We start from the raw sequence: 26,129 nt of genomic DNA, 5'->3' as shown, positions 1-26,129 counted from the left end.
GAATGCTCTTGGTTCAGGAGCAAATGTAAAAGAAACCAGAAAGGTCATTCTTCTCCGAGCAGTCAGGCTGGACGCCGAACAGACACACTGCAGGACTCAAAAAGAACGGCAGGGAGACGTCCGAGCCGAAGAATTCGGAGATACAGTACGCCTGTGTGGCCCGGAGCCCGGGTCCCATTCACATGTCCAGCACGGCCGCCCACGTTTTATTCATCACCTCACCTCCCCGAGTCATCCTGCTTCATTGAGATGTACGGCCTCACAGAACCAAAGCAAACAGTCTTTCACAGCGCGGCCAATAAGGAGGCAGCCCGAGGGGACAAAGCCCAGTGTTTACCTGTGCTGTCCACTTAGCCCCGCCCCCTCCTCCTTCCCATCAGCCCTGCAGGCTGGTCACATACTGCCCACCAGGACATATGAGCAGCAGGGAAGGCCGCCTGCTTATGAAGCTTCGATGGAGCGGTTATAAAGCATTATGTAAACACATAACAGTGTGTAGTAAGCAGCCTCCGAGATGAGCCTCCAGGTCTGGGAAGGAGCTCGAAACACTTCATCATTCTTACGAGATGACACAGGGCACCGCCAGCACGGTGAGCTCACTCGTTTGGAGGTGATTTATTCTTGTATGTTTGCAAAGATTCACTGAACACAATTGATTAGATTAATTAAAGGCACGTCTGAATACAGACCTGATGAACCTAAATAGTAAAACTGACATAGTCATCCATTTTGAGTAGAGTTGATCAAATATATTAATTTGCATGAGGGGTAAAAAGATGCATCACTTAAAGGACCAGCTTGAAAATCTGATGGGTGATAAATGTTTACTGATCCTCACTATCATATAAGGTGATAAAGAGAAGACAAGAGCAGTGTGACGCCTTTAAAGGGAGGAAGGAAACAAGACGCTACGCGACTGGAGTGGAGACCTGGGGGAGATCTTGGGGAGATGAACTCTGCAGTTTGGCAACATCTCGTGTGGTTCAGTACTGATCTGTAATGGTTGCACTTTTATCAAGATTCAACTGCTTCTCCCTTCTAAATACCGCATAAGATTAATAGCAAAGATCACTGCTTTAGCTGAGCCAAGTTTGACCTACACAACCGTTAGGCTAGTGCATAATTGGTACGTATAGTGAACTACATTACCCAGCAGGCATCTCTTGCCCTGCAGGGGTGGTAGAGGACCCATGCCAGTGTATTCTGTAGTTTTAGATTTAACTGCACCTCTCATGGTGCTGCTCTGCAAACTTAATTAAACTGCGCTGCTTTGGCCGTGACGGATGATACAGGAGGAGGGCGGGGCTAATGCTGACCTTTCAAAATGCCTTTACAATACAACAGCTCCAGGCTTATTTACATACCAGTCCCTTAACCCCGCCTCCCAGTGTTGTACATATGGAACGCTGTAGCTTATTAATGATGAGTTATTTTCATTGGATAGTTCACTGGTGCCACTCAGGTGTGGTGTAGTGCTGTAGTGGTCTGCCAAGGAGGGTCTTCCTCCTACACTTCTTCATGTTTCCACCCAGAACACCTCATTCATCACCTCTTACTTTGTTGCCCGTGTCTTCAGTGCAGCAGCTAATTAAAGAGCCTCTGTGGCCTGCTGCTGGTGCCGCTAGCAAGAATTACTGGTAATTATGCCAGCGTGCTGGCTAGCAGTCACACAGGTACAGGACTGAAACATGCACGCACGCACACACACACACACACACAGATACAAACTTGCGCACACACACAGGCACACACACACTCTAACACACTTGCATATCACAAATATGTACACACATGCACACAGTCTTCTACACTGGCATTTACATCACAAATATGCACACACAAGCATGCACATGCATGCACTTACACACAAACACACACACACTTACACACAAAAAAACAAACATGCACACTCAAACGTTAACTGTTCATATTAAAGACCATCACTTTGATGTGTTCAGAGTAGCAGACACAACCCTTTATGGAGGCAAACAGACCTCTAGCTGAGCGATCAAGTGGAAGGGATTCATCATTGTTAAACACAATCATAAATGACTTTTATATTCTATTTTAGAATTGATCTCAGCAAGTGTAATATTTCGTAATGGTGTCGTCTCGTGGTTGCAGTGAACTCTACTATTTCATCTCAGGCGCTCAAGTTGGTCTTGAGATGTTCACATCATCAGTTAATCTTTCCTGCTCATTTTCATGGGCTCAGGGCCTGTTAAGATGATTCACTCCCAGTTGGGCCTCAAAATTAAACCCACAACCATTCTGTAGCCTTACGGTCTGTAGCTCTTACACTGTAAACATGAGAGAAGCCCTTCTGTAGTGCCTCCTGAAATATCCTCAGACGTGGGTCTAGGGGAGAGGGGAGGAGATGGGAGGAGAGAAGAGGAGAGGGGAGAAGAGGAGAAAGAGATGTATGATAATGCATAGAATTATTCTGCAGTGACAATCATTTATTTACTTTCCACCATCTTTTGGTCATCGACCTCCCATAAAAGAGCCATTTATTGTTCTACTGTAACCATCATCTCGCAAAGGAGAGCTTGGGGTTGAACTAAACAAAGACATATCAGTAATGGAAATTACTTTCTTTGCAATTGTTATGTTAGTATGTAGTGGATCTTTCTTCCTTAATTACACCCAAACAGAGATGCTGTTTTTGTCTGTGTGCATTTGTATAACGAGAGTGAGAGAGAGGAGGAAAGAGAGAGAGAGAAAAAGAGAGAGAGAGAGAGAGAGAGAAGAAAAAGAGGGTCTCGGAAAGATAAGGCGCACCCAGGGAATCAATGAGTATACACACGCCATGATTGACATGTCATCCAGGCATGAGAAAAACGTTACATTTTATCATAGCTCAGAAAAGATGGTATTTTTTTTACAGATTTGGACTTGGCTTTAGTGTGTGTGTGTGTGTGTTGGGTTCTGGTGGCGGTGCATTTGAAGCTCATCTCCATCGCTAAATACCCCTCCAGTTTTTCATGAGGGGGCAAGAGGTGGTCCGAAAGCCTGTTTGAAGAAAACCAAGAGCCCCTCGGGAGGAATCTGAGAGGGTTTGAGGATTAGGACGGTTTCATCCGCAGCACACGGTTTGGTTGCAGACCATGTCTGATGTTTTAGGAGGTAGCTGAGCACTCCAGTAAACACAAACAGGGAGATGAAGCAGGAACTGGGCCATTATGGGTCAACCTTCTCTCAAGCCTACATCTGTTAAAGAGTTAAAGGAAAAAACATTTACAGAAACACAACCAGCAGCTTTGTTGTCTGGATTTCATAAACAACCCCATTAGAAGCTGAACATCATGATCTTTTTTTTTGGGGGGGTTGCATGTAGCATGTTGCATGATTAAGAACAAAGCTGCCCTTACTGACGCAGCCCGGGGATTATGCCTGTAAATTGACATTTTAATGGTCCAATGAAGGTCATTTAAAAATCAGGACATTTCCTCACTTTAAAAAAACATGGGACGCCCGGGCCAGGACCCTACTTGAGGTCGCCATTGTGGTAAATGGTTAGATACAACCACAGAGCCTGGAAATTAAGAGTCGACGGTGAAGGTTAGAGTAAGCGCGCCATCTCGTGTTCAGAAAAGGTACCACACATGACAGTTAGAAGACGCTGGAGATACCCCTCGCTGCAGAAGCAAAAGTCCAGGAGGTGACCATTCTAGATAATCTAGATTCAACTCCTCCCACCATCATGTTTTCATTGGTCTGAAGTAATTGCACTACGCAGGAGTTGTATCAGATCAGTCATTGCAAATCACTGTTGTCGTCCTAAATTGCTATTATTTACTCACTTGCCATTCATTTATCATTCACGAATGTGAAAGTAAGTTCATAATAAACCAATTTTCATCTTGCTAATGCTAGTAACTAGTTTCCTTTGGTGATTATACTAAATCTGACTGTTTCTGTTTGCATGAACAACCACTGTTGAAGTTTATCTAATCTAGGTGTCTAAGTGACAGTAAAACTGATGTTAGAAGACGAGCGGTTAGCTAAACAGAATACACGTGTTAAATACTCATGCGTGTTGTGTTCTTCATATTGGATATAAACTGTTAAATGAATGTTTGCTGTAGTTACTTACAATTTGTAATGGTTGTGCTGTTTGGTACCGCGTGGACACCGAGGGGGATTGTTATTCAGTAGTGCGTGCATGTAACGGCAATGATTCTCATTAACCAGTTCACTGAAAAACTTCAGAACAACTAATATAATGCTATTTATATTTTTTATATTTTTCTATAGATGCATATCACGATTTTAAAAAAAGGACAGACGCTTTCAGTTGTGCAATGCACTACATGTTGTAGTAAAGAGTGTCCATTCTGCACACCTGAAGTGTACCGTCCTAATGAAAATTGTGATTTTTATTAAAAGGTAAAAATAATGAAATAGTACACATTTAAGAAATGTACTGTACTTTATTATGTTGGCAATCACAGATCATTATTCCTGTCCGCTTATGTGGTTTGTCTATTTAATGTGCGGTCCAGAGACCGTGTGTATGTGTGTGTATGTCGGTGGCGAACGCAAGTTGTCGACCGGGGGGGACTTGTTGTATTTCGCGATCGATCGCCAGTGGAGGGCGACATATATATATATGGATCAGAGGTAAATGAAATAGATATATATATTTTTTTTTTTCGCCGTGTGAAATCGGAAGTATGGCGTGAGAGCGTGTGAAGACGGTAAAATGCGTGTCACACGCTCAATGCGTGAGACTTGAGTCTATATATACTATATATAGACTCAAGTCTCTCTATATATACTACACTGTGTGTATATATATATATATATATATATATATATATATATATATATATATATATATATATATAGTGACGGCACCGGACATGCACACTGACGAGCCCTGCCGCTCGTCAGCAGGGGATGCTGGGAGACGAGTGAGAGAGACTAAGTTACGAACAGTTCTTTTAATGTGTGAGTTCATGTGCAGTTGTTTGGGGGTTTCAGTTGTGGAGATGTGGGGAACATTTTGCGGATGTGTATGTGTTTGTTCTGGGGGGTGCACTGTGAGGTGGGTAACTGCTATTGGGGGCAGTACGGAGAGCAGAAATGGATGAGTCTTTAAATAAACGACATTCTCTTGTTAAAATGAGCTCGGGTGAGACTCCTTTCCTGGCCAACATGACAAGTGGTGTCAAGTGGGCCTCGGATCGATCTGAGGGAATTAATGGACCAGATCGCCGAGGTAGATAGGCGGCTAATTCAGGAGGAGGAAGAGCTAAGATGGGAGATGCGGAGCCATGCAGATGGACGTAGTGTGAGGAGGGCGGAAGAGCGGCAACCGGCGGATTGGCCGGGAGAACCATACGTCACTACCCGTTTCGGAGATGCCCAATCACCGTCGACACTGGTGACGGCAGGAAACTGTGGGCGCGAGACCGGCCAACCGTGGGAGACGACTGCGCCAGGCCGCCGTAATGCGGCGGCATGGGACCCAGGCCAGAGTCCAACGATTTCCCCGATGCCGCTGCCCCAATACGACGGACTTTCGGACTGGGCCGAGTTCGACGCACAGCTGAAAGTCGTGGCGAGAACACTGGGCTGGTCGGATAAAGAAACGGCGGCACAGCTGTGCCTGGCACTACGCGGACGGGCCAGGCGCGTTCTGGTCGAGTTAGAAGACGAGGACTTGCAGGAACTGTCTGTGCTGCGAGGTGCGCTGAACACGCAGTTTGGCGAGCAGCCCTCATGCAGCACAGCGCGGCAGAAGCTGATGCCGAGACGGCGCGCACAAGGCGAACGCATTGCGAGCTTGGCGGCTGATCTCTTGCTGCTGGTGCGACAAGTGTACCCCGCTTGGAGCAACAGTTTTTAGACCTTTTGTATACACTGTATTAATTAGATATATGGCTTTTATGGATGTAAGGTGAAAATGAGTTTTTAAAAAAACAAAAAGGACATTTTTATTGGTGTAAACAAGTTTTTGACCTTTTGTCTTCAAACTCCAGACATGAAAGACGGCTGGGGAAAGCGCACTTTTAAAAAGCCTTTTAAACCCCTCATTTATTTTTCTATTTATTGTATAAACACATTGTGACGGGGTTTTAAACCATATGGGACAGAAACAAAGTTGATTGTGAAATAAACATGAGACAAATACTATTTTTTATTGTAAAATGTTCTTTACTGTCATTGTGACAATACCCAATAAAAAAAATTTGTCATGCGACACGCTACAGGAGATAAAGAGCGACGTTCGGCTGGCCTGAGTGGTGTGGCTCAAAAATTCTGTCCGTTTGGAGCTGTTGGATGGGCCGAGCAATGCAAGAGAAGTTTGGCTGGGACTGGATTGTGCTGACATTGTGCGGCATCAGGCCTTCCAGGATCTTCTGCTTGCAGGATTTCACATCGGCTGGTTTCTGGGACATCACCTTTGGGACGTATGCGGAGTGCACAGGCTTCCACAAGTGGAACAAGGAGCAAAGGATGGAGGCGGAGATTCGTGGACTGAGGCTGGTTCCCTTGTTTGCCATGGACGAGGTGCCTGTGACTGTTCACCTGTACAACCCGTTCGTCACAGAGGAGGTGAGAACGTTCTTGGCCCGCTATTGTTCCTATGTCTCCCCAGGAGAGAAGGTGGGGGGGGGGGGGGGGGGGGATACGGAATATGGGGCGGAAAGAGACGTTACCAGGTCAGGCTTCATATGGATCCTGATGCCCCAAGCAGCCTGGTCCAACCACCAGGGAGCTTTGCCATTGGGCCTCACCGGGGTTACCTGCACTATCCAGGGCAGCCAATGTACTGCTGGAGGTGTGGGGGCAAAGGTCATGGCAAGGAGGAGAGGAGAGGTGCAGGTTCTGTGGGGTTTCTGACAACTCTGCAGCAGACTGCCGGGCTCCCAAGACCTGCAACCACTGTGGGAGTAGGGAACACCTGTACTGGGAGTACTTTTCCCAGAAAGGAAAAAGACCTATGCTGGCCTCTATCGGGAGATGGAGACAGTGGAGGAGGCTGCGGCAGCCCCACTGGGGAGTGGCAGGAGCCAAGGCCTGAGCAGGGGACAAGGGAGCCGGTCCCCGGTCCCAGCACAAGGATAGAAGAGGGAGAGAGAGAGGAAGGGTCTGTGGAGGAACTGTTCCCGGTCCTGTCTGACTCAGGAAAGTCCCTGCCTCCTGGGCAGGAGGAGTGGGAGGTAGGGAGGGCAGATTGTGACCCTCCAGACCTGCAGGAAGGGATGGACTTGGAGCAGCTGGATAGCCAGGGAGGCCCACAGCCTAATGTGTAATCGTCTCTGGATTGGGCGGAGGTGCTGGAGCTTCAAACCAGAACTGATGCGCAGGAGCAGGAAGGGATCGTCATCCCGGACACCCTGGAGGAGCTCCTGGCTCCTATGGATGTGGACAAAGGGACGGGTGAGCCGCCTAGGTAGAGGGCAGTGGAGGAAGACAATAGGGAAGGGGCAAAAAGGATGTGTGTGAAGGGGGAGTGGACAGGTCACTAGGGGGAGGGGTAATGGGCAGAGGGGGGGGAGGGTAAGGTAACTTCATCGGGTGGGGAGGAGGAGGGTGAAGGGAAGGGTGGGAAGGGGAAGGGCCCCGGGGGGTGGGACTACAGCAGGTGTGGGGGGGGGGGGGGGGGGGGGGGGGGGGACAGGAAAGGGATGTTTGAGTGGTGCACTGTGTTTTGGGGGGTTTGTTTAATTTTTAAACATGGGTGTTTTTGAATGCATGTCACTAAATGTGAGGGGTATTGCGCAGTAGGCAGAGGGTGCTTTTTTTTTAGGTGTGTGAGGGATATGGTTTGGGACATTTTGTTTTTGCAGGAATGCAATCTGCAGCCACGGGGGGGAGGCCTAGCTCAGGCAGGAGTGGAGATGGGGCCCCTCCATTTGGGGGGTAAGACGGGGCAGGGGGGAAGGGGTGGGGATCCTGTTCAGGTCTTACGAGGCCCAGGTTTTTGAAGTGTGGATGCCAGTGCCGGTGAGGGTTCTTGTGGTACTGTTTGTGGCGGGGGGTTTCCCTCAGGCTGGTCTCAGTCTATGCACCATGCGGGGTGGGACAGAAGGAGGACTCCTTTCGGGTCTTGGAGCCTTTCCTGTGTGCAAACCGTCTCCTGGTGGTGGGGGGGATTTTAACATAAACTGGGGAGGGGAATTACGGGCTGTGTTGAGGGGAGCGGGTTTGTGGGATGCTTATAGGGTGCTGGAGCCAGTGGCCCCCGGGGTCACCTGGATGAACTCGAGGGGGGACTCGTCCCGGCTGGATTATTTCTTTGTGAGGGAGGGAGGGAGGGAGGGAGGGTTTTAAAAGGATCCCGGTGTGGGCCTTGGACCACTGCGCAGTCAGGGTGAGGTGCCTGGAGGGGGGAAAAAGGGGGTGGGGCTACTGGCGCCTCAACGACAACCTGTGACCGTGTGCAGTGTTCCGGAAGGTCTTCACCCAGGTGTACCTGAGCTGGAGAAGGATGAAAACCGTGTACCCCTCAGTGGGTGAATGGTGGGAAGGTGTGAAATCAAGAGCGGCCACTCTGTGCAGATGGTGGGGGCGGGACAGGGCGAGGGAGAAGAGGTGGTGGAGGGAGAAATGGGTAGGGGAGTTGAGGGAGGCATGGGGGAGGGGAGACTACAGGGAGGTGAGGAGGGCAAGCGCAGAGCTGGAGGCATGCTATAGGGAGGGGGCAAGGGAGTTTTGCCTGCAGACTGGGGGGGGAATTCTTGGGGGCTGGTGAGAGGCCCTCTCTCTATCACCACAAGGGGGTGAGGAAGAGGCAGGAGCGGGTACACATCACAGCGATCAAGCGGGGGGAACAGACGCACACATCCCTACCCGGGATGCTGGAGGGGGCTAGGGCGCATTTCAGGGGCCTGTTCGTGGCTAGACCTGCATGAAATAGGGGGGAATGGGTGCCTTTCCTGCAGCTGGTGGGGGGGAGGCTGGGGGAAGAGGAAGGGAGGGCTTTGGAGGGAGGGTTGACCCTGGAGGAAGTGGAAGGCTGCCATGAGGTCTTTGAAGGGAGGGGTACCAGTAGAATGGTACCGGATTTTCTGGCCGCTGGTGGGCCCGGACCTGCTGGAGGTGTACAAGGAGGCAGGGAGAGAGGTGAGGATGCGCGCTTCGGGGGGGTGGGGCACATCACCCTGCTTTTTAAGAAGGGGGACCGTGCAGACCTGGCGAACTGGAGGCCGATCACGCTACTAACGGTTGATTATAAAATCCTGGCCAAGGTGGTTGTGCTTCGGCTGAGGAAGGTGATGACCCAGGTTGTACAGCCGGACCAGACTTGCGGGGTGCCGAGAAGGTCCGCTAGCCTGAACCTGGCCCTGATCCAAGACATGCTGGCCTGGGCAGAGCAGAGGCGGGTGCCCCTGGCCCTGCTGAGTCTTGACCAGGACAAGGCTTTTGACAGGGTGGACCAGGGGTTCCTGAGGGTGATGCTGGAGGGCATGGGGTTCGGGCCGGCTTTTAGGGGGTTGGTAGACACTCTCTACAGAGGAGCTGTCAGCAGGGTGGGGGTGAACAGCCATTTTTCCGGAGGTGGTGAAACAGGGGGCAGGGCTTACGCAGGGGTGTCCCCTGTCGCCACTCCTGTATGGGACAGGGCGTTTATGGGGGTGCATGGGCGAAGGTGGCCGTTTATGCCGCTAACGCGCCCCTATTCCTGGGGAGGGATGAGGACTTCAGGGCAGTTGAACAGATGCTTTGGGCTTTCGCGGACGTCTCAGGGGCACGCATCAACAGGGGGAAGATGGCAGTTATGTACGCCGGGCCTGGGCGGGGAGGAGAGACGTCCTCGGGGGTTTCCAGCCTGTGCGAGGATGGAATAAAGATCCTGGGGGTCACTTTCTGGCAGGAGGTGGAACTGGGAGAGGGCGCTGGAGGCCACGAGGGCCAAGGTGGGGTTCTGGGCACAAGGGATCTGTCAGGAAGTGGGGAGGTGGTGAATACCATCCTGCTCGCAGGCCTGAACCACCTGGCCTACACCTACCTGGTGCCCTTCCTCCTGGGCAGACGTTTGGAGCGGGCACTCATGACTTTTATTTGGGGTGGGGGGGGGTGAAGCATGTCGCAAGGGAGGTCATGTTCAGAGACAGAGGAAAAGGAGGGGGCGGGGTCTGGCTAACGTCCCCCTGAAGACCAACTCTGTTGGTGGCAGCAACAGCTAGGCTGGTGAGGGGGGATGCAGGGCACTTAGCCAGCAGTTTCGCCACTTTCTGGGTGGGCTTCCCAATGAGGAGCTTCCAGCGGGATGGCACCATGGTCAACGAACAGGCTGGACCACTATAGGCGGGTCGCAGATATTGTGTGGGACAACCAGTGGTGTCTGGAGGGGGATAGGGCGTGTTTTGATCACCCCCAGATGTACAAGGGGGTGAGGGAGCAACAGCCCGAGGGCAGCCGGGTCCCACCATCTGAGTGGTCAGCGATGCAGCCGGCGTGGTTGGACGGGGCCAGGAGAGACCTACACTGGCTGGCAGCGATGGACCGCCTCCCCATCAGAGAGAGACATGGGGTGTGCCGAACGCTGCTGTGCCCCAGGGGTTGTGGGGAGGAGGAGACAGGGGAGCACGCACTGAGGACATGTCCGGCCCTGACAGATTTCTGGAGGCAGGTCCAACAGTGGTGGGAGGGAAAGCCGCCCTCCCCTTAGCAGGGATCTAGTGATGTGTGGGGTTGAGTTGAAGGGGGAGGGGAAGGCGAGGGCGAGGGATGTCTGGCGAGGGATCTCGGTCGCCAAGTGCACCAACAGAGGATATTTGTTTTACAAGGGTCTGCCTGCCCATTGCAAGGTGTGCCGGGAGTATGGACACAAAGAGGAGGACTGTCCGAGCTTAAGTTGTTACAACTGCCTGGACCCTGGACATCTGGTCCGGGACTACAGGGGCCCCTGGAGATGCAGACGATGCCGCAGACGACTGAGGTGACGACGGAGCAGCCCTGGGCGAAGAGGAACACCGGAGGGAAGGGGAGGTACGGACAGTTTCTACAGCTCACTTGTTGTGTGTTCCCCCTCCCCAGAGAGACGGGTCCAAGCCGACCGGGCAGTCCAAAAAGGGTACTCCCGGCACCACAAAGAAGAGGGTGAGGGCGGGACTGACCCCTCCCAAAGTGGCCCAAGGCAACAAGAAGAAAGCCCAGGAGAGGAGGACAACCCCCCCACCTGGAAGAGGCGGGGCCCACCAAGGCTTCTACCCCTAGGCAGAAAGTGTGGGAGAGTGTGGTAGAGGGCCTCCTGTCAGAGGACAGTTCGGATGAGGACAGGGGTGCTGCCCAGGACATGGACAACCCCCCCCCCCCCTTTTTTTTATGATGAAGACTTTATTAATGAACTCTTCTCTCCCCCACAGGGCCCCTCCACACTTTTTAAGGAGGACCCCAGCCAGCTTTCACCAGCACCTTGAATTAGGAGTGATCTGGCTGGGGGACCGAGGACAGCAAGTTTTTTATGGTTGTTTTACATTTTAATCTGCATGTGTTGACATTTTAGCCAAAAACCAGAAGCTTTTATTCATAGATGTATATGAATGATTTTATGGAAACATTGTCAGTTTTTAATGTGAATGCTGAATAAAGGATTGAAAAAATAATGGGATCAGATGGTAAGGGGGGCTTCTGCACCCACCAGCTCTCTTCTCCTTGAATAAAAACAACGGATATTTGTTTTTCAGGGGTCAGCCATCATACTGTCGGGGGTGCCAGGGTCATGGACAAAGTGGAGTGTTTCAAGTGCCTGGAACCTGGACACATGGCCCGGGACTGGAAGGGCTGTTAACCCTGGCACCTCCAAGAAGAGGGGACGGACCGGCTTGACCCCTCCCCCCAAGGAGCAACAAATGGCCAAGGAGAGGAGGGCTGGTCCCACATTGCCTCACAGATTGCTGTTAATAGCAGGTGATTTTAACCTGGGAGGCCAGGCCACACCTGGCATAATAGTAGGGGGGCAAATAGCTGCCTGGATTATATTCTAGCATCTTCCCCTGTTGTATTCAAGGTTTTCCCTTACTCCACGGTGGCACTCTGACCACATGTCTGTAGAGGCCACAACTTCCATGGATGCTCCCCGTTTGGGAAGAGGCTACTGGAAGCTGAACGTGGAGATATTAGTGGAGAGTGAGTTCCAGACTTTATCTTTAGAGATCACTTTGCTGCCTGGCGAGGCAGCAGAGGGCATTTAGCTTCTCCAGCCGCATGTTGGGAGCACATTAAAGAGAGGTCTCGTGCTCGGGCAATCCACTATTGCGATAGGCGCAATGCTGCAAAGCGTGTGCGCATTCAAGATTTTGAGAAGCAACTTGCAAATGAACACGCCGTTTCTAATATCAGGAAGACTACCACATAAGGGTGCGGGACCTTGCAGCTAAGCTCAGTTCCCTGCACGAGCGGTCAGTGGCAGCCCTTCTCTTTAAGATTGGGCAGTGGTCTGGCTTGTGGTGGAGGACAAGAGCAGCCTGGGTCTCCTCCCCCATTTTTTCCCCTACCCCTTTTCTTCTCCCCTCCCCAGACAGCACGATAGTGAGTCTCATTTGCCACAAAGTCCCCTTATTTTAAACATTACTGTTGTATGAGTGTGAAACTGTGTATATATATACACTATTATACTCTGCTTGTGGAAATATTGTCAGAAATGTATGGCTTTGCAAGCTATAACTTATACATGTGCTGGCAAATGTATACAGGAGAATATTTATCAATAAACACAATTTGACCAAAAAAGAGGGTCAGATGGCGTCCCCTGGTGCTGGGGGACAGGCTCTGGGCGCTGCGGCTCCGGCCCTGGATCCAGGAGGGGACCCTCTGGTGGAAGCCGGAGGGGACCCTCCTAGGGGACCTGGCCAGGAGGGCGGCGGTGGCCCGCTCCATACGGCCAGGTTCCAGTGGGTGACCCCCGGGGAGGGGATCCCCTTTGTGGAGAGGATCCCTTTCATATGGGTGGTCCTCATGGGTGATCTGGGGCTACGGCCGGAGGAGCTGATTTGCGCCCAGAGGCCCTTAGGCCCTAGGAAGGGATATTCAGGGACCAGCTGGCCTTCTGCAGGGGGTGTCGGGAGCATGGACATTCCCTGGAGGACTGCGATAGTGTTAAGTGACAAGTGCCTGGGCCCAGGACACTTCGCCCGGGACTGTAAAGCCCCCCGGTGGTGCAGGAGGTGCCGTGGGGTGGGACATCTGAAGCGCTCCTGCCCATGGACAGTGTCCAGTTATGCCTCGGTGGTGGCGCCAGGCAGGGGCAGCGAGGCCGCTGCGCCTCTTGCGGCCTCTCCAGATGGAGCTGAACGGGGGAAGGATGGAGAGGACGTCAGGAATCCAGCGAGCCATCCCGGATCGACGGAGGCCCCAGGCAGAGGACGACGAAAGTAGGAGGGGGAGGTAAAGACTGCCTTTACTAACTTGGTGTGTGCTCCCCCTCCTCAGGAAGATGGGCCTGGGCAGTCGGGCACAGATGCTCCCGGCACCAACAGGAAGCGCAGAAGGACCGGCAGGGCCACTGCAGCGGGACAGCAGGGGGCCAAGGAGAAGAGTGTGGTCTCCCCGAAAGGACTGGCAACGCCTGAATGGCCGGCAGTCCCCTCATCCCCCAGTCGCAGCGCTGGGGACAGTGTTGTATATGTGGGCCCAGTGGAGGGGGAGGAGCATCAGCCGGAGCAGCAGCAGCAGGGCGTGGCCACTCCAGCAGGCGCCCAGGGTCATCAGATCCTTCCCAAAGGGGTGCCAAGAAAAAAGGTGGAGCACAGGGCCAGACTGTTTCGAGCCCTATGTGTGATGAGGGAACTACAGAGGCCTATTGATGGTGTCCCCCCGGGCACAGCTTTCGGATACGACATCACCGATGAGGACCTCCGCCCCTATTAGCACTAGTGCTCCTGAGATTTCAAGATCCTGAGGACATCACCCCTCCTTCTTGCCAGCAATTAGCAGGACCAAACATCACCCTTTATTATGTTAATTCACAGAGCAAGACTGAGGCAGCAGTTAGTATGAGCTGCTGTGGGTGTGTTCTTCAGAGTCATGATAGAAGCAGAAACACAAATGCAGGTGATGATGGATAGATAGATAGATATTGTCTTTTCAGTTAGGGGTATGGCGCCACAGAATAAAGTTGTTTAGCAGCACATGAATGTTTTTTCCTGTATTTTCCTCTCCTTTTCCAGCCTGCTGTTTAGATCACAAACATTTATCAGTGCTTTGATGCAACGCGATCATAATGCTAATTTCTGTTAGCAATCCTATGGGATTTCCAATATAACATTAGCATCAAGCTAATTGTGCCATATAATTTCTTAGCTAATCACACCCAGCACAGTCTATAACAATATAGAATGAGTAGCTCTAGCCTGCTGTTTAGATCAAACATTTATCAATGCTATTGATGCTTCTACATGAGAAAGTATGCTGTACATGATGTTTTTGAAAGCAAATTAGCAAGGCGATCATAATGCTAATTTCCACTAGCAATCCTATGGGATTTCTTATACAACATTAGCATCAAGCTAATTGTGCCATATAATTTTACACGAATTCAAACGCAGAAACAAAGTGTTCGATTACAACAAATATTATATAGTATATTAAAGGAAATATACAAAGAGCAAGATTCAATTGAATTGAATTGAATTGTATTATAGCACTCCCCCAGAACAAGGGGTTTGATGTTAGCTTTTGCACAGCAGCTCTTTTGGGTACCTATTGGGTGAGGTTACAAGAGTTAAAAGAACATTTTGAACTTTTCAAGTTTGAGAAATTGACTGACTATACGAGGAAGGTTGTGGTGGTGAGAATGTTTAATGAAACAGTGAGTCCTGAAGATATCTGTGCATGGTTAAATAGGTTTTGTAAAGTAACAGGGAAGCCGGCGCAAGTGGTGGACGCAAGTTGTTGTATTCCTATACAACAATGGGAGGATGTAAATGGTTATATGGGGTTAAAGCACTTGCCGCAAACGATTGTATTAGGAGAGAACAGGGGGTACATGTTTTACCAAGGGATGCCTAAAGTCTGTAGGAGGTGTGGGGAGATGGGTCACTTAGCAGAGGCATGCTCTAAAGTATTTTGCGACAAGTGCGGCATTCATTCATTCATTCATTCAAGTGTAGAGAAACTGGGCACACCTTTGAGAAGTGCCCAAACGGCAGAAAGTGCAATCTCTGTGGGGCTGAAAACCACCTCTAGAGATTGTGTTGGGGATATTGAAATCAGATTAACATCCACCCCGGAGGGAGATGAAGAATTACCTTTCGCACAAATACTACTAGGAATCTAGCGCTAGGACCCTGGAGCGGTTCGCGCCATCTACCATGCAGAGTATACAGCCGTTGCGAAAATGATAATATACATATCGTTGGTAAAATAAAACAGAACAACTGAGCAACACACTTATAATTTAATGCCTCCATTTTTAGGCCTTGAATATGGAAAACTAAATTTAAGACATTTTAAGACTTTAAGGACCTGCAGATACCCTGCTTATATCATTAGTTTTAATCTTGACCCCAAGAATCGATTCTGAATCGAATCGTGGGATTCCCAAAGATTCGCAGCCCCAATCACAAACAGAGCCGCTTGAGGTATGCTAAAGCACATTTGGACGAGCCAGCTTCATTTTGGAGAAAAAAAAGAACACATCACTCCAAGAAAAACACCTGCTACCTACAGTAAAATTTGGTGGTGGTTCCATCATGCTGTGGGGCTGTGTGGCCAGTACAGGGACTGGGAATCTTGTTAAAGTTGAGGGACGCATGGATTCCAATCAATATCAGCAGATTCTGGAGACCAATGTCCAGGAATCGGTGACATAGCTGAAGCTGCACCGGGGCTGGATCTTCCAACAGGACAACGACCCTAAACACTTATCAACATCTACTAAGGCATTCATGCAGAGGAACAAGTACAACATTCTGGAATGGCCATCTCGGTCCCCAGACCTGAATATTATTAAAAAGCTGTGTTAACACATGCACACGTTTTGGTTTTGTCCAAAGTTGACCATTTTGGGACTCCGTTTTTAACTTCCTATCAGGGGTGTTTCACCAGCCGATCCAGCCTTCCCACTTAACTGCAGTGTTTGGGGTGACCCCACAAGGGCTTCATCTAGGGCAAGCTCGTTCCAGGGTAGTGGCCTTTGCTACTCTAGTGGCACAGCGACTTATATTGTTAAAATGGAAAGAGAAGCCCTCCTACCTTTAAAAACTGGTTAAATGACTTGATGCAGTTTATAGGATTAGAAAAAATTAGATTCTCTCTGTCTGGCTGCAGTGGTAAATTTAATGCGACCTGGCAGCCTGTTTTGACTTATATAGACAAAATGGACTCTGTTGATTAACTGACTTGACTGACTGTTGATTAACTGGGTGTTTGGATTTTTCTTTCTTCTTATTTTCATACAATTTTTTCTTTTTTAGTTTTACTATTGTTCTTATATTTGTGTTAAGTTTGTTGTGTAATTAGAAAATGCCAATAAAAATACTTTTGTTCAAAAAAAAAAAAAAAAAAAAAACCAAACTCTCTGGTGTCGCTTAGAGAGCTGTTCATGCTCGGAAACCATTAAACCTGAATGAACTAGAGATGTTTTGTAAAGAAGAATAGTCTAAAATACCTTCAGCCACAATCTAGATTCTCATTAGAAGCTATAGGAAGCGTTTAGAGGCTGTTATTTCTGTGAAAGGAGGATCTACAAAATATTAAGTTAAGGTTTTTTTTTTTGCATGCCCAAACTTATTCACCTGCCTATTTTTCTTTAGACAATTATTGCACACTTTCTGTAAATCATATAAACTTCATTTCACCTCTCAAATATCACTGTGTTTGTCCCTTATATGATATATTTAACTGAATGTTTTAATCCAAACATTCAATGATTTATAAAGGTAAATCAGGAAAATTAACAAGGGTGCCCAAACTTTCGCATCCCACTGTAAACATATATTTGAGTGATGTATGCTCAATGTAATGTACATTAATATACGTATAGCATTAATAGTATACTTATTGTTTCATAACAGGAAGGCAAAAAGAGCTGGATGAAGCTCTTGTCAATTTCATAATAAAGAATTCATAACCCTTTTCTGTTGTGGAAGATGAGAGTTTTTAAACAAGATCTCTGAAACAATCTTAACTATGTACTGCCATCTAGAAATTCGCTGAAGACAATGGTGAGATCCAGATATGAGCAGGAGAAGAAAACTGCAATGATAGAAGTGATGAAAGCAACATCTGTGAGCCTGACATCAGATATGTGGACCTCAATAAACATTGTTACCTGGCAGTAATATGCCATTACATCAATGAAGAAAGCAAGCTTTGCACTACTCTATTGGGGGTGTCCAAATTTCCTGAAACACACACAGCAGAGCACATAACAGAAGCCAAAACTACACTACTGGATTCATGGGGGTTAAAGGACAAGATCACATGACTTGACAGATAATGCTGCCAATATGATTGCCTGTGCACATCTTTTACATGTACGCCATGTCCCTTGTTTTGATCACACACTAAATCTGGTTTTGAAAAAGGCAATATAACAAACGCCTGATCTATATGAATTAAGGCTTCAATTTTGGAACATTGTAGGCTATTTCAAATATAGCACCAAAGCAAAAGAGAAGCTCACCAACATCCAGGAACGGATGGGAAAACCGCAAATGAAACTTATCCAAGAGGTGGAGACAACAAGGAATAGCACCTTTTCAATGTTTCAGCGTTTATTTGAGCAACGTAAAGTAGTGGCAACTGCCTTGGTCTCTCAACACCAGTGTGACTCCTTTAAATAGTGGACATCATGAAGTCAGCCAATTTATTCAAGTTCTTCTCCCTTTCAATGAAGCCACAGTTGAATCATAAGCAGAAAAGAGAATTTCTGCATCCAAAATAATCCCAATTGTTCGCATGCTTCATCACAAGATCCAGGAGAAAAGCCAAAAATTAACAAATCTAACAGCTCTACAGTTATGCCATAACCTTCAGAATCATTTGAGGGTACGCTGTGGAGTGGAATCTGTGAGAGTCCTTGCAATAGCAACTTTACTGGATCCAAGATTCAAGGTTCTGGGTTTTGGAAGTTCAGATAATGCAACCAAAGCAGTACAGAATTTGATATCCGAGTGCTGAGCTATAATTTGTTCAGCATCTCAGACTCAAATCAGTCACAGTCAGCATTAACATTAGCAGGTCCCTCATCAGCAGGTCAAGCATCTCCAGTTAGTCAGGGGGATCAAGAAAACCTGTGGGATTTGTTTGACAGCAGAGTGGGAGTGCTACTGCTGATGCTACTGTTAAGGTTCAACAATATCCCTCATCTCCATATCTGCCCAAAGGTGAAGACCCTATGGATTACTGGCTTAGACACTCTGCCGTCTTTCCTCATTTGTTTCAATTAACAAAAAAAAATCTCAATCCTAGCAACCTCAGTGCCCTGTGAGTATTCTCCAAAGCTGGAGAAATTCTGAGCAAGAGAAGAGACCGTCTTAATTCAAGCGCTGAAGAACATATGTTTCTTAATAAAAACAGTTGATTACTTGTAATGTTTAATAATTAAAGTATTACACAAGCATTTCCCTACCTTGCAATGTAAAATGAATGTCAGCTATATCAATCCACTGACTAACAGTGTATCATAATGAATACATCTTAATGACATCATTAAAACCACCCTGTTCTCTGCAAAATGATACATTTTCATGACCAAAATTGATTTAGGGACACAATACACTATGGGGGAATATTTCATGTCATTTTTCATAATAAAAAAAATTACTTTTGTTTTGTTAAGAAAAAGTTGTGGATTTAGGCCCTGGTCGATGCGTTGTTTTGTTTTTTTTCTCTCCAAACTGCTGCGACAGTATCCACTAGAGGTGTGCCAAAAAATCGATTCATATATCAAAAATCGATTCTCATTTACTACGATTCAGAATCGATTTTAAATGTCCCAAAATCGATTCTAAGTCGCGTTACGTAATTACAAAATTACGCGAGACTTTACACAGCAGGTTCTGGGACACACTCGTGTGCGGAAAGGTTTCAAGACAGATGGAGGAAAGAGATATTCAACCTGTTCCGTCTTCATTTAAGGCAAAAATATGGGTTCATTTTGGTATTTACGAATGCCAGGGAAGACCGAACTTGACACAATGTAGCTCGTGTGCAAGGCGTATGTAACACGGTGAGCACGGGAACGTACACACAGCGTGAAATAATATAGAGAAGGGTGGACACGAGTGCCGGCTCGCAAAAGCAATACGTTTGACACTCGTCACATGTATTAGCGAGAGGGAAATGCGCACAGCGACCCAGAACAAACAAACAAAATAACACGGGAGACTCAATGCGCAAGCGAATAGAAACCAAAACCGTGAGGGCATGGAGCAAATAGAAACAAAAAATGCGCAAAATACAACGCGGGAAAACTAAGTTAACCGTAGTGAGACGGGAGAAAGAAACAAAATAACAGTAACTAAAAAACAGTGCGGATAAATACTACGCGAAAACGAAACCAAGGACACCAGAAGTAGTAATTGGCGAAAAACGCCGCAGCAAAATAAAACCCTTCACAAAAATATAGGCAAAACGGATAGGAAGAAATGCAGGATTGGGAAAACTTGAGATGGGTCAGGAAGCGACGCAGGAGATACAGTTGTGATCAAATTTATTCAACCCCCAATGCTGCGAAGGGTTTTATGGAATTCAGTGCACATTTGTAATTGTGTTCATAATGAAATCTTACAAGGACTTGTTAAAGAACTAAATGCAACTAAGATAGCATCAATTTTTTTTGTCATAAAGTATTAAATGGCCTTTTTGTGATTTCTTCATTGACACAATTATTCAACCCCTTTACGACTACCACTCCTAAGAACAGAGGTTCATTCCAGTGTTTTCCATCAGGTATTGAAAACATCTGTGGATGTCAACGAGCAGCAATCAAGCATGATAAGCACCAATTAGGCAGATTTAAAAGGACTGTGATACTCAGCTCCTTCTAGACATCTACTGGTGTGTTTCCAAGCATGGTGAAGGCAAGAGAATGGTCCCAGAAGACAAGAGAAGAGGTTATTGCTCTTCACAAGAATGGCAATGGATATAAAAAGATTGCGAAGTTGTTAAATATTCCAAGAGACACTATCGGAAGTATCATTCGCAAGTTCAAGTTAAAGGGCACAGTGGAAACGTTACCTGGTCGTGGCAGAAAGAAGATCCTGACCGCGACTGCTGTGCGCTACCTGAAGCGTAATGTGGAGAAAAATCCCCGCGTGACTGCTAAGGAACTGAAAAAAGACCTGTCAGATGTGGGCACTGAAGTTTCAGCTCAGACAATAAGGTGCGCACTGCATAACGAAGACCTCCATGCCAGAACGCCCAGACGCACCCCTTTGCTGACTCCAAAGAACAAGAAAAGTTGACTGCAGTATGCCAAAAGTCATGTGGACAAGCCACAAAGGTTTTGGAACAGTGTACTGTGGTCAGATGAAACTAAATTAGAACTGTTTGGGACAATGGACCAGCGCTATGTTTGGAGAAGGAAGAACCAGGCTTATGAACAAAAGAACACCTTGCCTACTGTGAAGCATGGCGGGGGGTCAATTATGCTTTGGGGCTGTTTTGCTTCTAATGGTACAGGAAAGCTTCAATGTGTGCAGGGTACCATGAATTCCCTTCAGTACCAGGAGATCTTGGAGGAAAATGTGATGGAGTCAGTCACAAACCTGCGGCTTGGGAGATGTTGGACCTTCCAACAGGACAATGATCCGAAGCACACATCCAAGTCCACTAGAGCATGGTTGAACATGAAAGGCTGGAACATTCTAGAGTGGCCATCGCAATCACCAGACTTAAATCCAATTGAGAACCTCTGGTGGGACCTAAAGAAGGCAGTTGCAGTGCGCAAGCCTAAGAATGTGACTGAACTGGAGGCTTTTGCCCATGAAGAATGGGCTAAGATACCCATAGGTCGCTGCAAGACACTTGTGTCAAGCTATGCTTCACGCTTGAAAGCTGTCATAACTGGAAAAGGATGTTGTACTAAGTACTAAAAAATAATGTCACTAGGGGGTTGAATAAAACTGATAATGATGTGAGCACAGTAAAGACATTTGTGGTTATTCCATCATAAATATTATGTTATGTTTGTCTAATTTATAAGTGCCTCTTTGATATAATTGTAAATAAGATGACTGAAATGATCAAAATCAATGTCAAACTGGCCAAAACACTTTATTTCAGTGGGGGTTGAATAAATTTGATCACAACTGTAGATACTCGAATAAGTAAAGAGAAAGCATAACAGAGGTGGCGAGACACCTTCAAACGAGAAGCAACCACAGAGAAAGCAGAGACTGGCTGAGAACGTATGGTTACGCCACCTATAGTCTGGGACTGACTCTGGTGCCCCTAGCCACGGCTGGAAGAACAGCATCCGAGCCAGCCCTGACAGCTTGTAAAATGAAGCTCAAGAATTTTGGTAACAACAAAAAGCATTTTATTTTACCAAAGCACATTATTTTTGTCAATTAAATGTGAAGACTTTGTTTTCTGTATTTGTCATTCTGTCTTGCAAAGCAGACTGTAGTAGATCACAGGGTTCCCACACCTTGGTTAACATCAAATTCAAGGACCTTTCAATGACTTTCCAGGACCAGCTTCCTCAAATTCAAGGACTGCACCTGGCACCATTTACCTACTGTTACCCCGGAATATGTTGTCAAAAAACGATGTCAATTCAATGCAAATTCAAAAGACCGAATGCCATTTCAAGCCATGCATCCTGAAGTGTTCTGTGCATGACATTAAGCGCTGATTAAACGAAAACTTAATTCACACTCAACATGACTGGCAATTTAGCAGTGGACCTGTGAGAAGGTGACATTCACATAAAGCGGCTACACATACGTTAACTACATACAGGAAACACTAGCTTTCGGTGCTGAACAAACAAATTTCTCTACAGGAGAATGACCAAAATGGTATCAAAAGAAAGAATGTTAAGTTTGAGATTAATCGAGTTTCTAGTGTCCATGCAAAAACTTTGTGAATGTTGACATGAAAAAACAAACACTCCTGGAATTCATCTTCTGACTTACAAAAGGTACATGAATCCACATAAAGTTTAAATCTTCTTTCAAGAAACAACTACAGGACAATGGGGAACCGTCAGGGCCCTCTACGCCCTCTCAGAGGGCCTAAAATATTCTTAAAACATTATATATATAATTATCCAATTTTATTTTATCTACTTAGTTTTACAATCGACATCTAAACAATTACAAAAATATAAGGAAATCAAGCCTGTGTCTCCCCCTATCAGGACTGTGATGGCCGCTGTTCGTTTACAGAGGGCCTGGCAGTTATAATTCAGCGCAATACTAGTTTCAAATGACCGTAAAATTGACCAATCATATCTTCCCTCTTAGTGGGCGGGCTTAACTGTATGATAATATCCGCCCGCTGTGGCGACGCTAGCTGTCGTTAGCCTACCGCCGCTAGCTAGTTTCAATTCAGTCCTGACGTCCTCATTTACATATTCCGCTTCCGAGAACCACGGAACTGTGAACCTTGTCGTGGAAATTTTCTAATAAATGGATGAGGACCCAGACGTGGTTAAATGATTAATTTATTACAAAAATATAAATATATATATAAATAGGACAAAGACAGATACAAGACAGACACAGACATGAGAGTCTCATTCAAGCATGACAACTCTGAAGGCAGGGGGGCGCTCCCCCTGCTTATATACAATCTTAAACACAATTCAGCAGTTCTAACAGTAGGTTATCTTAAGCACAGCATGTTCCAAAACATAGGCGTCCAGCAGGCTACTTTGTCTCACATGTGTGTATCTCCTAATATGGACTTCCCTAGAGTTAGCGGAAGCAACTGATGTATCAGTTCAACACAGAGGAAGCTAAATGACCCAAGACTAGTAGCCTAGTGACTACCAGTTAACAGAGTGCTCTTACCCTCAGCACTCTCCCTGACCTGGGTCACGTAGCACACATGCATAATATGAACTAAACATGGTTACACTGAATCACACTACTTCATTATTGTAGTCCTTCTGCTTAGTCAGAATGGACATGTCCTAAATCATAAAGTTCATAATGATCTCTTATAATAATTAAACATAATCTAATTAATAGTTATTAATCAATAATCAATAATTTCTCTCACAACCTTATTTTGTTTGGAAACTTATTTTGCTTAACAAGTTATCTAGTACAAATGTTATTGTTTATTGCGTTTCTAAAGCTATACTGTCATCCTGTTTTTTTCTGTATTCTTTAATGCAGATTATTAGGAGAGGAAAAAAAATTCGGGGGGGGGGGGGGGGGGGTGTAGCGGGCCCAGGTTTAATGGTCACGGTTCGCTACTGCTACAGGATATATCTTATTTATTATTTTGAAATGAGTCTCTTTTACTTTAGAAGATATGGGCCATTTGACAAGCCATTGTGGTTTTATAATTTGTATTAGGATGTTTCTTGAAAGAATCTCTACATCTTTTACATCCTTTACATCTTTTGTCTCATACCATCAGTGATTAACTTAGTTGACTTCAAGTGTAATAAGATTGTCATTCACTTTTAACGGGCATCGAAACAGTCAACTCTGAATATAAAATGACATTTTTCATTAATTGAATTAATGCTAAAGGAATCACTTTGCAGACTTTCTTAAAATCTTTATAAGTATCATATCAGATTTACATTTACGGCATTTGGCAGACGCCCTTATCCAGAGCGATGTTGGAAAAAAGAAAATTAAAGGCTAATAACTTGGTGTCAATTTAGTGTTTTTCAGGAAGACTGTGGGAAAGCAGGAGTAAGGAGGCCTCAGTGGCCTTGAGGAGAACAGAAGGGGCCTATTCAGTGCAGGATGTGTAGCAAGCAGTTTTTAGATAACCAGGTACACAGGCTGGGAGAAGAGGAGCAGGTGAATTTCCATGGAGAGCAGCCAGGATTGGGGAGTTATCGAAACTTATGGACAGAGAGTATGAAAGAAAGGACATCGCCCAGCACAGGAGGCTTTTCGCTTGGACACTGCTGAGATCCACTTGGGGTTAGGTAGAGTTCTAGGCAAACTAGCACCAGTGCACTGAAGAGTTTGTACCACGTATACTTCTATTATATTGCATTTAATTATATTCTATATAAATCATTTTAAAAGAACTTTTGTTGTCAAGACTTTGCTTGGACCACTCAGTCAAAAACCAGTCGGTTCATCGGGGCGGTGTTGGGGCCCGTCTGGGTCGGAGAAGAAAATTCCCAACAGCGACTTACATTTTTATCTCATTTTTTATACAAGTGAGCAGTTGAGGGTTAAGGGCCTTGCTCAGGGGCACCTCAGTCATGGCCTCAGGTCTGGTCACAAGACCAGTTCCTAACCACCAGGCCATGACTGCCCCTATATCAGGTCATATTTTATGACAATATGATATATGACAATATTTATGACAATTTTATGAAACATTATGACAATCTTTTTCATAGCAATCTTTTGTAAATATTGACTTCCTACCAATTGTGGCCTATTATTCCTTGACTGCGGTCTTCATCCATGTAAAATTTCAAACCCCCCAAAATATTCAAGGACCTTCAAGGACAGCTGTCTTTTATTCCTGTTTTCAAAAACTTTCCAGGGCCTTGAACTTATTTTTTCAGATTCACAAACTTTCAAGGATTTCAAGGACCCGTAGGAACCCTGAGATCATGCAGATTTTATAGACTTAAGCAGAAATTTTTATAAATCAAATCGTTTTTTGAATCGAAAATCGTTTTGAATTGAAAATCGATTTTGAATTGAATTGTGGCCCCCAAAATCGCAATCGAATCGTGAGATAGTAAACGATTCCCACCCCTAGTATCCACTCCTGCATCTGCCTTTCAGCCCTTGACGCACAAGCGCAGTAGTGGAAACCGGGGTAGACAGTTGACGACATCCCAGGACATTATACAGACTGGTATAATGGCCACCTACAGGTTTTCAAAAGATCATTTCAAACCGACCTCAGTAAAATGATAATAATAAAAAACGAAGTTTCAAAAGGGCACTTTCGTTGATAAAGGGCAGAGTTGGTGGTGCTTTAGCACCACCTGAGGTCTAATTGTGCACGCCACTGGCTGATTGTGACAATGATGAAGAGGTATTGTCATCTCTGTAATCTAAATTGCTAGTTAGCCTCTAAAGTTAGCGTAAACAGAGCATCAACTTAGTACTTACTTATCGTGGTAGCTGTAAAAGTTAACATTAGTGATGGCGATTTGTTTCGTTAGCCTTAGCACGCATTCGTTTGTTTTCTGTAACGTCAGTGAGACCAAAACTTTATTTTTGTGAATAACTCCTTAGATTCAGGTCCCTACCTAATTTGATTTAAAATGTAGCCAAGTTTGATGCCAGAGACAAATGAAAAAGAAAAACCTAAAAAATTATTTATTAATGTATATTTTTGCGTTGTTTAAGCCAGTGCCTTATACTTATTTTAATAATTGTTGCAACAAGCTGCATATTTCATTAAAGGTTTAATGAACTATGATCTTAATTGTTTTTATTTTTAGTTATAGCTGAAATCTAATGATGGTTATATAATATTAGTTGCATTCTAGTGTGATAAGCTGTACGTTTTATATTCAATCAATGGACAATTCGATTAGTCGACTAATCATAAAAATTAATCCGTGATTAGTTGACTATAATAACAGTTTGTGGCAGCCCTAGACAGGAAGTGAGACTTTGAGTAATAGGAATATAATGAAACAAGCTGTGCAGTGCAGTCATCCTTCCCTTACAAACTGCATTTGTAATACAGGCTCCTATATTTCCTACCTTACATTGGTCAGACCCTCCAGAAAGTCGCGATGTTGCGATTTGCAACTTCAACGCAACTTCAAGCAAACCCCGCGAATTCAGGGCGGTGTTGCAACTTTAGCCAATCACCGCAACTTTCCCGCAAATTTGACCAATCACTGATGTCGTCTTGATGTGACGTCGACAAACTCCCGCCTTACTTCCGTATATACGTTCAAGAGGAGCAGACTGAAAGCAGCATAAGCGACGAAAATAACGGCAAAAAGATCGGGAAAAGCAGTATCCCGGTACACTACATAAAAGCGGGGATAAACTGTCCAGATCCGACCCGCGAATTGATTATCTATGGCCCCCTGGATG

General features: G+C 46.1%; 1 long non-coding RNA gene across 1 annotated transcript in view; it reads right to left on the bottom strand.

The window, feature by feature from the left end:
• Nucleotides 1-2,205: 2,205 nt before the first annotated feature.
• The window catches only part of LOC143521963 (uncharacterized), a 66,357-nt gene continuing 42,433 nt past the window's right edge, over nucleotides 2,206-26,129 (bottom strand). The window contains exon 3 of the long non-coding RNA XR_013132885.1: nucleotides 2,206-2,358. This is a non-coding gene — a long non-coding RNA (uncharacterized LOC143521963). The remainder of the gene's footprint in view (nucleotides 2,359-26,129) is intronic.

This window comes from Brachyhypopomus gauderio, chromosome 8 (assembly GCF_052324685.1).
Source record: "Brachyhypopomus gauderio isolate BG-103 chromosome 8, BGAUD_0.2, whole genome shotgun sequence".
NCBI classification, from domain to species: domain Eukaryota; kingdom Metazoa; phylum Chordata; class Actinopteri; order Gymnotiformes; family Hypopomidae; genus Brachyhypopomus; species Brachyhypopomus gauderio.
This window is presented reverse-complemented; position numbering and strand designations above follow the sequence as displayed.